Here is a 13,055-nt window from a genome sequence, read left to right as displayed (position 1 = left end):
TCACTTTACTCATAGTAATGGTTGTCAGTTAGAAAATCTCACAATAGACTTAAAGTGTATTTATATATCGCTTATTGTGTTGAGTGTAGAGATGAGTAAGTATTTTTGTAAAGCTTTAAATGATTTAACTCCTGTATTTCTTTACATTCAACTTGAGTATAGTTTTTATCTATAGCAATCCTTTCATTTAGTTATTTCCATTTGACTATATTACATACTCGTACATTCAAATGTACTGATGTCATTTGACCTGCATCTTTTTATGAACTCATGTGAAAACTTATTTGGTAGGAAAGCTTTGAACTTGACTTGGGGTAAACAATCCCTTATATCCCTAAACCACGTTTGATATACTTCCCACACTTAGGAATGAACCTTAACACACATGTACAAGTAGGATAGCATCCGGTCCAATTTTATACACCTATGAAAATTGGTTTGGATCCTTAGCATAAAATTACTGAGATGTTACATGTCACTTGGTCACTAAAGTTGCCGCTGAAGTGGCGAGTTTTCCACTTGTAACACTTTAGAAATTGAAAGTTTGGTATGGAAATGAAAAAGTTACATTTTGAAACTGGTGTAATGGTCTACAGGCCATAGGAAGGAGTCGTAGGACTTGGGTTGAGTTTGGAAAATGGTAAGACTCTGATGATTGATCTACTAATGAACAGGACGAATCGTAGAGCATTCTACAGGCAGTAGAAGAGATCCATAGAAGTGATCCACACTTTGTGAAATTTTAGACTTAAAACTTTCTTTACGTAAGGATCTACGGTCTGTAGAATGGTCGACGACCTTAGAAGGCTCTCCTAGGATTTACCTAGTATTTTAGGTCCTAGTAAGTAAATTTATGATTGATCAGGATAGTCTTTTAAAAGTCCTACACACCATAGGTTGGAGCCATATGAGTCATTCCACAATATTTAAGTAACGATATTTTGGTATTTTCCTACTTAACTAACACCAATACTATGTTGTTTTGACCCTATAACCATTGTTACTTCTAAAACTAATCTTAAATCCTCTCATTCACTCAATTCTCAAAAATCTCTCAAGTCCTCTTCTCCATTTTTTTCTCTAGAACTCTCAAGGTGAAGGTTAGGGTTTCAAGAATATCAAGGGCTTATTCTCAATTTGTTTTGGATTTTGATTTATATGGTATGTAGGAGTTCACCATTGGATTCCTTATATCCATCGGATCCCAAAAGAATCTCAATCCCCTAACTTGATTTTACCTAATTCTATTAGGGTTTCATGCAAATCTTCAAGGGTCCTATTTATTATGATTAAATTGCTTATATTCAAGCTTATTATGCATGATTTGATTTAATTACATCATTTTCAATCGCTTTTAAATGGATCAATGTATATGCCTATTTTATGAACTTAAACTATGAACAATTGTAACGAACTTATGGATTATGATCATGAATTTGATGAAGGATTTATGTATGTTTTATGAAAAGAATGATCCATGTCTAAATGATGCTTTTAAAATAAAGTGTCAATGAGTTGTGAAATTTTTTCTCACATTTGAATGGAATAATGATTTAGATGTTTAAAAAAAAAGTGTCTAGTATAAAGAAGTTTATGAAATCATGATTTGAAAAGAGTTACTTTAGTTATGAAGTTATGATTGGATTGATAGTCTATAATTGTTGCTTTTACAAGTATTTTGATATGATTGTTATTATGTCTTTTCCATTGGAATTGACTTGGCACTGAGAGGATTTTGAGATGGAGGTTGTCCCAGTAGTAGAGGTCGGATCTCTAGAAATAATCTCATTGTCCCAAGCTATGTGCCCCCGTAGGATTGTCTTAAATGACCTAAGCTAGTGGATCCACTTTCCCAAGAATAAATGATACATAGTCTTACCTTTCAATGTAAATTCCACTTTTCGGTGTGAGGGTCATACTAGATTCCTTATTATAACTCAGATGGTCATATTGTCTACTAGCTGCAAATATTCCAAATGAACTTTGTTCCTTATAAAGGTTTTTATCAAAGCTTTACGTATGGCCTTCAAATATATATTTGTCACGACCCAAAACGAGTCATTAGTGGCACCAACACTTAACCTCCTATGTGGATGAACCAACAAATTAAACCCCAACTTATATTTATTGTTCAACTTACGAAATACTAACCATAATGCGGAAGCTAAAATCGAATTAATGTCAAAAACACAAATCCACTAAAGTCTATTAAATATCATTTCCCCAAAACCTGAAAGTCATCACATCAAGGACATATATTCTCCACATACTAAGTATAAGAGTATCGAAGACACCAAAATAAATAAATAAAGTAGTTTGTATCGAAAACTAAGGACATCACGCCATGAATGAGAGAATCCAGCACGAGCTAGAATGAATAACTCACCCTGAAATATGATCTATTGGAGACTAGCTAGAGCTGAGGGCGAGTCGAAACCACTGATACACTTACTGCACTCCAGAAAAGGAAATTGAAGAACAAAAATACAAGTAGGGATCAGTACAATGCAACATATACTGAGTAGATAGCATCGGCCGACTCAAAATAGAAACTAATACGCATAAACTAATAGTATGAAATCGACTATAGCACTTAGCCTGTGGAAAGCAACAAACAACATGAACAAGTGACAACAGCACCGAAGCAATTACGTAATCTGTCACAATATCAGGAACACACACGAAGACTAATGCATCCACACCACATTAATTTGGAAAATGGGTTCTTTGAGATTGAGTACATTAACTTATTTAAATATATTTTCATTTAATGTTATCGTGTCGGGACGTGACACCCGATCCAATAATATCGTGTTGGGATGTGACACCCGATCCTATAATACCGTGTCGGCTCATGGCACCTGATCCAAGTATATTGTGTCAGAACATGACACTTGATCCATCCATATAGTTAATTCATTTATCATTCTTTTATCATCTCTTTCTACTTCCTTAACAATATTTCACAAATCTTTCTTTATTCAAGGCATCACTTTAATATAGAACAAGTTCAAGATTATGGATTTCGTGGTCTTGGGATTGCAGACCAATCACAACAACACGTGAATTATCCACACCACAACAACCAAGTACATAGAAAGCATCACAATATCACTCAATGACTATCAATCACTATTGAGAGTCTATCTATTACAAAAAATAAAACCATAACCTACCTTCCGAAAAACTGAAGTCAAGCAAGCTAGTTCCTCCATGTCTTTCCTTTCTTCAATGCCTCAAAATATTTTCAATCTATCAAGTATGCATAATTTGTAATTTAACGAGTCTATAGACAATTATATTACTATATGTCTAGCCTAGACCCAAAAACTCACCAAAATCTATAATTAATGTCCTAAAGTTCAAGCCTAAGGTTAAGTCTTAATTTCTCCAATTGGCATAACTTTAATGTTATTCGAATTATACAATACATCTAATATTTAATTATCTATCTCAATAAGTTAAAACTTAAATTACAATATGATAAGAGATAAAAAGAATCTCAAACAACAAAGACGGATATGAAGTCACTGGTGCTAATACCGGTAAACTAGGATGCATAATCCATAACCACTAACATATAAAACTTAACACAATTATCAAATTCATTAGCAATCATTGGTCACCATTACCCAATGATTGCCAACGTCATTAAGTCCAAACAAAAAAACAACATTTACTCTCTTTTCTTTCTATCTTTCATAACCCAACATTATGATATTAATAATAATAATATGACCCTAACCTTAAAAAGCATATATTGAAAACCTTTGTGATCAATTTTCAGTCACTTTGATTTTGTCCAAGCGGTGATGTCCTCTCGAAGGTTACCCTATTTTTTTGTTCTTTAAAAAAATGATTGAAAGTAACATAGGGTATTATCTTAAATTATGGTTTTGGCCCATTAACCACCAACTAATAAAAATTAATTATTTAATAAATATCCGTCAACTAAATAACCATAGTTAAACGAATAGTTCAAAATCTCAATTAAAAATTTACGAAGAGGTTCTTTTATGAAATAAATAGGTCTAGTGTTCAAAACGACCTTACGGATCGTTACATTAGATACCAATTTACCCATCCTTCATCCTCGAAAGATCAAAGAAAGCGAGAGAAAAAAAGAGTACCTGAATCAACAAAAAGGTGTGGATATCCTCAGTGCATGTCATCCTTGGTCTCCATAGTGGACTTATCAGCTTGATGATTCTTCCACTTGACCTTCACAGAAGTAGTCTCTTTTGACCGCAACTTGCAGACCTCTCTAGCTAGAATAGCTACAAGCTCTTCCTCTTAAGACAAGTTCTCATCGAGAAGGGTTGAATCCAATAAAATAATGTAGTTTCTATCACCATGATATTTCTTCAACATAGACATATGAAACACTGGGTGCACACCTAACAACCCTAGGAAAAGCCAATTCATAGGCCACCTCTTGCACACACTTAAGAGCTTTAAACGACCCAATATACCTTTGGCTAAGCTTAACTTGCTTACCAAACTCACCACACCCTTCATGGGTGAAACTTTCAACAACACTTGCTCTCCCTCCATAAACTCCAAGTCCCTAACCTTCTGGTCTGCATACTCCTTCTACCTGCTTATAGGTGCTAGAACCTTCTTCTAAATGAATTTCATCTTCTCTAATGATTCCCTCAAAATGTCAGTACCCAAGGTCTCAGCTCAAATGCATCAAACCAATCAATTAGAGACCTACCCTCCTCTCATACAATGCCTCAAAGGGGTCATCTGACTACTCAAATGATAATTATTATTGTATGTAAACTCAACTAACAAAAAAATTGTTCTCAATAACCACCAAAGTTAGTTGTACACACGTCCACAACATGTACTCAAGGACCTTGACACAACCATCTGGACAAATATTTTCTCACATAACCATGATAAAATCCTGAATCAATACTGGGCACAACCAGAAGTAAACTTGAACCAACCACCACACACTCATAATGTACAAATCATGATAGATCTTATCAATATTTCATTCTCAGCATAAACTTTCCATGAGCTAAGTTGTAAAAATTTGATCTTTAGACATCAAGTATTCATCAAGGGAGAATCAAAGTTATCTAATCCAAAGAAGAAAATGATCAAGTAACAACCCATCGAGCGATACACCCAACTATACAGAATCTCTAACCATACTTTCACAATTCTACATTACTAGTTGTGATTGTAGAAAACCCTTAAGAATGGTAGTTTTAGACCCAATATCCCCATATTCAACCACAAATAACTGGAACATGACCTCAATGATTAGATGAATATTATGACTATTGGAAAAATGTAAATACTCATGGTAGCTCTCCTATAAATTCTCAAAAGTGATATGGTACATGTAGAACCACTGAAATACTTCAACAACTCCAAGAAAATACCAAATATGTCATCTGAGATAACCAAGTCTGCCCAAACATCCTACCCAACCAAGAGGACATCACATACATCGATCCACCACTAGGGATACATCAACAAAAGTAAAACCACGCATGGGCATAACTAGTGAATCATATCATGTACAAAACAAAAAAAATGGTCACATAAGAATGTAGAGAAACAAAGGTTGACTGGCACTAAATAATTTTCTCTAAAAAGCTCGTACAAACCATTCCCATTCAGTTTGCTCAACATACTCTTCACATCATCCCACAGAAGCCCACATTCTTAATGCTAACAACCATTATAAACACTTTGACCATTCATCTTACTCTAAACAAATACTTTTAAGTGTAACCCTTCCTTAGGTACTGTAACAATCAAAAGTAATAAACTTTATGACTCAAACCATGTGTAAGTCCTTCCAAATGCCCAATACCCGATGCAATTGATCATTTCTTACCTTACAAATTCATACCTTGACAAAACATATCACCATGAAAAACTTACAATGAAAAATTTGAATTGTAAATCCAATTGTGTAGCCCAATCCCCTTATCTATCAATATTAGCTTATTCCTTGAATTTTTTTATGAATTCACGTATGTTCGCTTATCATTAATTTCCTCTCCATCGATCTTACAATATCTTTCACTAAAAATGCAATTGTACTCATTACTAAACTTAAAACTAGAAAAAATAACTTATCGTCATACTCGAGCTGAACGTCTATACACTCCTTTCTCAAGACTTATCAAATATTTTTAATCAATTTGATGGACCCATTACTCCATTACCATAACCAGAGCAAAATTAGGGAAACCACGCATCTCTAAACCCACCTCTCAACCCCTTTGAAGATACTTCTTTAGCTCTTGCAATAAGAGAAAATATTATTGCTCTCACCTATTTCTGGAGGCTACACTACATCCCACTTATTTTTTTTATTTTTTTTACTCTAGCTTCTTTAAATTATATCCGAGTAGTGTTTCAGCATCTCCTAAAACTTTTCATACAACCACGTTACTCACCAAAAAGTATAAAATCACAACCTTAAATACCCACAGGTCATTATTACCATACACAATTCGTTAACCAACAATTCATATTATATAGTTGCATCCCAATCACAATTCATCATGAACTCTTATTACCATCATGCTCAATTAGCCATTGCCATCCCCACGAAGTCAATATTCTCAATGACATGACACCTTAAACCCGATTATACTAATCAAATTCAAAGTACTAACCCAATTTTATATGCACTTTCTTACTAAAATCTTCAATTGCCTTCCCCCAAATATACTCATTAGGACTTTCTTTACCCATAAGCTTGTCATTTCGATATCAATCCACTCCTTTGGACCTAAAGATAAAATCACCCATCCTCATTTAGAATCCTAAAGATACACTTCTCAACCTAAATGCATGAATATCGTACCAAAGATACAACACAAAAGTCCTCTTAAAAATAATGCTTAACACAAGCGTCTGCAAGACCAAACTTGTTGGTTTCTCAAATGTGAATGCAACACCCAATCTCATTATCTGAACAGATCATATAATTAATAACTCCTTAAGTAGTTCATATTCACACTTTACAATCGATGTATTCATTTCCACATAAAACTAGTCCATACCGTGAAAGTCTGTTAGATCAATCACCGAAATAGATCATTTTTTTAAAAGATCGTACTCAAATAGCCCATCAATTCTACCCATTGAATAGCTACAAAACATTATCAAATCTATTATGTCTCTTGCCCAAGAAATTTGTATATATTCCTAGATCAAGCTGATAACAAAAGTAACATACTTCGTAACTCTAACCAATTAAGCATCAATATTGTTATAGTAGTCATATCATGACCCTCTTTGATATAAACTCAATCAATGAAATCATAGCAAAGTTCCTAACCTCAATTGGCGCAACATAATTTCATCATTCGCTATGAAACTTATTGAATGTTGTCACCTTGGCAAAGTTGTCATGCCCCGAGACTACCCTTGAGACGTGGACACGGGAGCTAGGACCACAACTGATCCCAAGATAACCCTGCTAGCATGATCATGAGCATACTAAAGATAAGTTGAATAATAAATTGATGCGGAAGCTATAATCCTAAATAATATGAAAAAAATGGGGAATACCCATATACTATAACTAAGATATATGAAAACTGATGAGTTTAATACAAAAAAGATATTAACTCAATTCTAAGCTAAATCTAATTATGTCTGAAAATAGCCTCTAACTGACTAGAAATGCTGCGATAGGCCCCAGCTAAGTCTAGCAAAACTGAAACTAAAGGACTAAAAATATTGAAAAGAAACTCATGACTATTGTACTTGAAGAATGAAGACTCACCACTGATTCTGCTGAACTGGAGAACGGGAATTGATCTAAGCGTGATCTGGATGCTAAGAACGTGAACCTATATCACAAAAAGATGTAGTGCAGAGTATGCAATAGTAGTTGAAAGGTACTGAGCTTGTAGGATAGAATACAGCTGAAATAACATATAACTTAACAAAACAAATAAGCAATGATACAATCTGAACATGATATATATACTGAATGGTGAGATAACTGAATGAAGTGACCAATTTATAACATGATGAAACTGAATACTAGATATGCTGCTAAATAGTCAATGCACTAGAATCTGACTGAACTGTGGGAGCTACTAATAATCGATAATAAAACCACATGAGCTAAATGTGGAGTCTGTTGTATGCGCCCCATAGAGAGGACCCAATATACCCTACCAAAGGTATAGAGGCATGTTGGCGTGATCACTGAAATGATTCCCACAGAGGGGACTTACAACCTATGTGGCTAGTAGTTCTGGGACTATTTGGGTACGCTGAACCCTAGTCCAACTCGGTATTATGTTACTCCCAATGTATTAAGTAATTACCACATTATGACTAAATTTCTATAAGTTACTGGACAACTCAAACTGAACATGCAAACTGAGAATGTAACAATTAAACTGATATTGATGCATTAATAACGGAGGCATATATAACTGAATAACTTAAATATCTGACCTAGCATGTGTAATTGAAGAACTAAAGAAATACATAGCTAGGGTTCTGGAATTCATGAATTAAACTGAATATTAACGTACTAATCTGATTTATATCATTCTAACAGCTATGAACCCAATAATTCTAACTTCCAAGAAACCCTAGGTCTAGTCATAATAAGGGAAGCAAGAAACTGAATGAAAACTAGGGACATAATGGGTAGAAAGGAACCCACTAGTGAAATCCCACATATCTGTTGACGAATTTCATGAAGAAATCTTTAGATTTCGGGGCTGGAAGAAATGGAACCTTGATGCGTTCTTGAACTAGGGTTCTTGACCTTTTTCTCCACTCTTTCTTCTAATTTTCTATGTTTTGATTAATGATTTGAATTAGGTAAGTTCTAGTTATTTTTCTGGCCTTAAACTGACTAAAACCTCATAATTTAGGGTCTAAACGACGTAGCTTAGGGGTCCAACAAAGTAGGAAAAGACCAAAAGACCCCTGACTTAACTGATGTCGGAGTGACCGACTGACGGGACCTATGGGCCGTAGATCAACCTACGGTCCCTAGATTGGGCTCGTAGGTCAAGTCTACCCGACAAGGCTTCACTAAAATGAGCATAACTTTTATTCAGAGGTCAGATTTTAGCAAACTCGGTGGCATCAAAAAGAGGATTAAATTAACTATCATATGATGGGACACAAAATTCCTTTTGTGCTATGAGTTATGACCATTTGAAGCTGACCCAATCAATAATTTTCCTCTAACTAGCTGCTGACCATCACCTATGGTCCGACCTACAGACCGTGGATCAAACGACGGTCTATGTTGGTCGGCCATCGTTTGCGTCAGAGGCAAGGTAAAGGGGTTGCAGTGCTGAACCACAAACCAATTTTCTGAGCTGGGTTTAGGTAGGGGTTGCAGTGCTAAACCACAAACCACCAGCACGAGTCGTGGTCTAACCTACGATCCGTGGATGGCAACCATGGGTTGCACCTGCAACATCTTAAAATCTCTTTTTTTGGTCTATATCGGATATGGGGTGTTAAATTATCTCCCCCTTGAGACCATTCGTCCTCGAATGAAGACTAACCTAGCTAAAATGGAGGGAGAGGGCTGCAATCCCTACCACTAAACACAGAGAGCTAAATTTCTGACTCAATTGAGTTCCAAGAAAATGCAAATACGCTGAAAATGCAAGTACAAACTAAATGAACATGATTCTAAGACTGAATTTACGCACGAATGACTGAAAAACTGAAGGGGAACTATTACCTCAAGCTGGAGTGGAATCGGATTGAAAGAGGTGAGGATACTTCGCTTTCATGGCCACTTCTGCTTCCCAAGTAGCTCTCTCTACGGACTGACTCCTCCACCAAACCTTCACTGAAGCAACTTCTTTGTTTCTCAACCTTCTAACCTGACGTTTGAGAATCTCAACTGGTACATCCTCATACGAGCGACTATCTTTCATAGACACACTCTCTAATGGCACTACGGATTCTATATCACCCACACACTTCTTCAATAGTGAAATGTGGAAGACTGGATGCACTGTTGCCAAATCTGCTAGCAACTCTAACTCATAAGCCACATTACCCATCTTTTTCGAGATCCAGTAAGGGCCTACATATCTGGGATTGAGCTACCCTTTCTTGCCAAGCCTCATCACCCCCATCATAGTGACACCTTCAGGAAAACCCAATCATCATCTTGGAAATCTAGTTCTCTTCTCCTTACATCTGCGTAAGACTTCTGGCGACTCTGGGCTGTTTTAACTCTATCTCTGATGAGTTGCACTTTCTCCATAGCATAATGGACTGAATTTTTTCCTATCAAGGCTGCTTCACCTACTCAAACCATCCCACCGGAGATCTACATCTACACCCATACAATACCTCATAAGGGGCCATTTGAATGTTGGAATGGTAACTATTGTTGTAGGCAAACTCAATAAGAGGAAGGTGATCATCCCAACTACCTTTGAAGTCGATCACAAAAGCTCTCAATATGTCCTCTAAGGTATGAATGATACGCTCTGCCTGACCATCCGTCTGTGGATGAAATGTTGTGCTATGATTAAACTAAGTACCAAGACCTTTCTGAAATGACTTCAGAGGTAAATTGAGGACCTCTATCTGAGATGATAGACAAAGGAACCCCATGCAACCTCACAATCTCATTAATGTAAAGCTTGGCGTAATCCTCCGCTAAATTTATAGTCTTGACCGCCAAAAAGTGAGAAGGCTTAGTAACCCTATCAACAATTACCCAAATTAAGTCATGTTGTCTACGAATACGAGGTAAACCTATGATGAAGTCCATGTTGATCACTTCCTACTTCAAAGTAGGAATATCAATCTCTTGAGTCATGCCTCTTGGTCTGATGTTCTACCTTGACTTGCTAGAAATTGGGGCACTTAGCCACAAAGTCTGCTATATCTCTTTCCATACCAATCCACCAATAGACTTCCCACAGATCGCGGTACACCTGGATGAATAGAATATCTGGAGTTATGGGCCTCTGCAAGAATATGTTGTCTCAACTCGCCCACATTAGGAAAACATAATTGACCCTGGTAGCGAAGCACACCATCTCCCCCTTGGGAGAAAACCTCAACTCTCTGTTGGTGGACTGCACCCTTTATTTCAAGTAATATCGGATCGTTGTCTTATTTTTCCTTAACTTCCACTACCAAAGAGGATTTTTCCCCATTCTGAACTATTACACCACCATCTGATATGCTGATAAGACGAACTCCTAGGTGAGCAAGTCTATGAACATCCTTTGCTAGCTTCTTTCTTTCTCCATCAACGTGTGTTATACTACCCATGGATAATCTGCTAAGAGCATCTGCTGCTACATTTGCCTTACCTGGATGGTAATGCATGATCATATCATAATCTTTGAGGAACTCAAGTCACCTTCTCTGGCGAAGATTCAACTCTTTCTAGGTTAATACATACTAGAGGCTCTTATGGTCTGTGAACATATCTACATAAACACCATACAAGTAGTGTCTCCAAATCTTGAGTGCAAACACCATTACTACAAGCTCAAGGTCATGAGTCAGATAATTCTTCTCATGTACCTTAAGTTGTCTAGAAGCATAAGCTATAACCTTACCTCGCTGCATCAACACACAATCTATGTCGACTCTGGATGCATCACAATAAATGACATAACCGTCTGAACCCTATGGTAGAGTCAAAACAGGAGTTGTAGTAAACCTAGTTTTCAATTCTGTGAAGCTTTTCTCACAATCATCTGACCACTGAAACTTAACCATCTTCTGAGTCAACCTAGTCAATGGTGAGGATATGGATGGAAATCCTTCCACGAACCTTTCGTAATAGCCCACTAGACCCAAGAAACTTTAGATTTCTATAGCAGAGGTAGGTTTGGGCCATTATTTCACTGCTTCTATCTTCTGGGAATCTACTCGAATTCCTTCACTAGACACAATATGCCCAAGGAAGGAAACTGATTGTAACCAAAACTCGCACTTCTTAAATTTTGCAAATAACTGGCGATCTTTGAGAGTTTGCAGAATAACTCTCAAATGACTCACATGTTCTTCCTTATTCCTAGAGTAAATAAGGACATCATCAATAAAGACTATAACGAACAAGTCCAAGTACTGCTTGAACACTCTATTCATCAAATCAATGAAAGTTGCAGGAGCATTGGTTAGTCTAAATGACATGACTACAAATTCATAATGACCACACCGAGTTCTGAAGGTTGTCTTCGGAATGTCACTATCTCTGACTTTGAGCTGATGATAAACCAATCTGAGGTCTATCTTTGAGAAGTGACTAGCACCATGAAGTTGGTCAAACAAGTCATCAAACCTGGGGATGGGATACTTATTCTTGATTGTGACCTTGTTCAACTGCCTATAGTCAATGCACATTCTGAGAGAACCATCTTTCTTCTTTACAAACAACATAGGTGCAACACATGGCGAAATACTAGGTCTAATGAAGCCCTTATCTAGAAGGTTTTTCAACTGCTCTTTCAATTCCTTAAGCTCAGCTAGAGCCACTCTGTAAGGAGGAACAGAGATAGGCTGGGTATCCGGAAGGAGATCAATTCCAAAGTCGATTTCCCTTTTGTGACAAACTCTGGGAAGATCAGCTAGAAACACTTCTGGAATCTCATTAACCACAGGAACTGACTCAAAATTTGGGGTTTCGAAGCTTGAATCCTTAACTTGAACTAGATGTTAGAGATAACCCTTAGAGATCATATTTATGGCATTAAGGTAAGAAATGAATCGACCCATATGTGTTAAGCTACTACCCTTCCATTCTAAGATTGGTTCATCTGGAAACTGAAAATGAACAACCCTACTTCTACAATCGACTGAGGCATAATAGGAATGTAACCAATCCATGCCTAAAATGACATCGAAGTCTACCATTTCTAACTCTACAAGATCTGCTGAGGTGACTTTCAGAGAGACTGTGACAGGGTAATTTCTGTATACCCGTCTAGCTATAATTAGGTCACCAACTAGAGTAGAGACTGAGAAGGGTTATAGGAGAGTTTCTGGACCAACTTTGAATTGGACTGCTATATAGGGAGTTACAAATGACAAAGTAGCCCCTGGAT

This window comes from Solanum verrucosum, unplaced genomic scaffold (assembly GCF_900185275.1).
Source record: "Solanum verrucosum unplaced genomic scaffold, falcon-dt-bn FXZP01000010.1, whole genome shotgun sequence".
Taxonomy (NCBI): Eukaryota; Viridiplantae; Streptophyta; class Magnoliopsida; order Solanales; family Solanaceae; genus Solanum; species Solanum verrucosum.
Note: the sequence above shows the minus strand (reverse complement) of the source record.